We start from the raw sequence: 2,669 nt of genomic DNA, 5'->3' as shown, positions 1-2,669 counted from the left end.
TTTTTCATTTGCTGCTTTTTTTCTTTGTGGCTGTGCTAACTTTGGTCTTAAGCTAGCACAGCCATGAGTTTTAGCGAATTGGCTGGAGCAAAAAATCGGGAATAGAGCAAAAAATTAGCAAAAAAATAGCAAAAAAATGTGGTATAGGTCGCGTTTGATTGTGCTGAAGTGGCTGTGCCAGCTTAATAAACGTATAAATAATTAGTGTGTAAATATATATACTTTATTTCAAATTTAAAACATATAAACGTTTCCTAAATAAAAAAATAGAAAAATTTCCTAAATAAAAAATATATAAGTATTTACACATTAATAGCCTGTGTCGGTTCTGAAAAGCTTTATTTAATTTATTGATTTATCCATTAGAACCTATTCGAATTATTTGTTTTAACGTACGATTTCTAAAGATGTCTATTGTTTACTTACAGCAGAGCTAAGAAAGTTCTACATTACAAACTGATGAATTTAAATGAAAGATCGAATATTATGCAAATAGCAAAATTTTCTAAATGCTATAGAACTATTAATGTCAAAATAGAGATATAAAACATTTATAAGAAACATTTTAATAAATTGAGATTATTAAAAAAGCATAATGTGATATGTCTTGAAAAAGTCATGGTAAAAATCGAATAAAAGTTAATAAAAGAAAGTATAATTAAAGAAAACATTTTTAAATTTATTTTCCTGCTTCCTTTAATCCTGCTAAAAATGTTTTTGCTGTATAGTATCTAAAAATTTAGCTAAAAACAAATCTAAAAATTTAAATGGTTGTATTGTACTATTAAATAATTATACTCTCTCAAACTATCAAAATAATTATACTGTAGGACACTCAAGTTGGTTACAATAGAATGTTGAACATTTTTGCAGCATTTCTCATCATGTTTGAATGCCCTATACATAATTATTTTGATAGTTCAACAAAATTATTTTTAGATCTGTGTCTAGCTAAATTTTTTAATACTTCAGCAAAATTCTTTCTGTGTAGAATTAGGAAAATTGATTCAGATTATGATAAAAAATGATCCGTATCTTACCTTATAGAAGGTGTGACATGTCAAGTCTCAGGTCGTATACGCGCCTAATATCTGTAAGAAAGAGAGATAAATATCCGTTAAAATTGAAAGTACAGCGGGAGTGAGAAATAATAAAGGGATAACTCGGCAGAAACGATGACTGTGTCGGGGTCATGTCGGGTCAATGAATAATATCCGACTTGTGTATTACCGATCGTACTTCACGCGAACTTTACTACCTACTCGTTCCGCGAATCCCCGACTGATTTATGCAACACCGATACCCGCAACAGAGAGCTTTCCTCGGAATTTATGCTCGGCTAAATTTTCAAACGTGTTCAATTCGAAGCCATTCGATTCAACGCTAAGTCGACCGAAGGATTCGATTCGACTGATCAAGGCGCTTCTACCACTCGTACGTGAATTTATGAATAATATAAAATACTAAATATCAGATCTATGCCAAAAGCATACGATGTGATATTTCGTGCTAGATCGCGTGCGATTTAGTAAATTACTATTATACTTACTGAAAACAAAAATATTAAATTTTAATAAATCATTTGTTTGAATAGTACCAATTTAATATTTACTAAATACTAGTACATCCCCTGCGCACGCTACGGGCGCGCTGCTCCATTATACTCTCCTTTTTGGACATTATGAAATATAATGTTACGCCCAAATCAATACGTCAAATAACCAAATCCTCCTCTTCCAGTCCATTCCAAATCTCTTCTTTCCAATCCACACCTGTCCCAACAATGCCGCTGCCTTTCCCACCCTTTCCTTCACATGCTCTTGCTACCCTCCCCCCCCCTTCTCTTGCAACGCATAACCTAAATATTTAAATTTTTCTACTTCCTCTGTCCTCTTTCCTTTCCATCACTAATCCACCTTATTACTCCTTCCCCTTCCCTTCCTAAATCTCACTATTTTTGTTTTTTTCCTATTCGGTTCTAATCCCTTCCTATCCACATAGCCCTCTAATCATTCTATCGCTCCTCATGCTCCCTTCCTCCTCCGCTAGTAACATTATGTCATCAGCGTATGCCAACCCATATACCTTCCTAGCTCACAAATTCACCCCCTCCCCCCCTATTTTACCTTTTCCATTTCCTCCTCCAAGTCCGCCGTCATTACATTGAATAACAGTGGACTCAGCGGGCACCCCTGTTTTATCCACCTCACCGTCCAAAAACTTTCTCCTAATTCCCCCACCCCTGTTCTCACTCTACTCTTTGTTTTTCTTAATAGCTCACCCATCCTTTCTACCAGCCCTTTCCTTACCCCCCTCTACCTTAATGCCACTATCAATACTCCCCTATCAACCGAATCAAATGCCGCTTTCAAATCCACAAATAAAGCTATCAGTTTTCCCTCTTTATTCTTTACCGTAAATGTAACGTAAATGTAAGGTAAATGTAAGGTAAATGTAAGGTAAATGTAAGGTAAATGTAAGGTAAATGTTAGGAAAATGTTAGTAAATGTTAGGTAAATGTTAGGAAAATGATAGGTAAATGTTAGGTAAATGTTAGGAAAATGTTAAGTAAATGTTAGGAAAATGTTAGGTAAATGTTAGGTAAATGTTAGGAAAATGTTAGGTAAATGTTAGGAAAATGTTAGGTAAATGTTAGGTAAATGTTAGGT

General features: G+C 34.1%; 1 protein-coding gene across 1 annotated transcript in view; it reads right to left on the bottom strand.

The window, feature by feature from the left end:
* Positions 1-2,669, bottom strand: part of LOC108770154 (uncharacterized) — a 144,242-nt gene that overhangs the window by 79,639 nt on the left and 61,934 nt on the right. Inside the window, exon 2 of the mRNA XM_018521586.1 lies at positions 1,041-1,091. The gene's annotated coding sequence lies outside the window, so the exon portion shown is untranslated. The remainder of the gene's footprint in view (positions 1-1,040; positions 1,092-2,669) is intronic.

The sequence above is a fragment of the Trachymyrmex cornetzi genome, unplaced genomic scaffold, assembly GCF_001594075.2.
Source record: "Trachymyrmex cornetzi isolate Tcor2-1 unplaced genomic scaffold, Tcor1.1 scaffold123, whole genome shotgun sequence".
NCBI lineage: Eukaryota > Metazoa > Arthropoda > Insecta > Hymenoptera > Formicidae > Trachymyrmex > Trachymyrmex cornetzi.
This window is presented reverse-complemented; position numbering and strand designations above follow the sequence as displayed.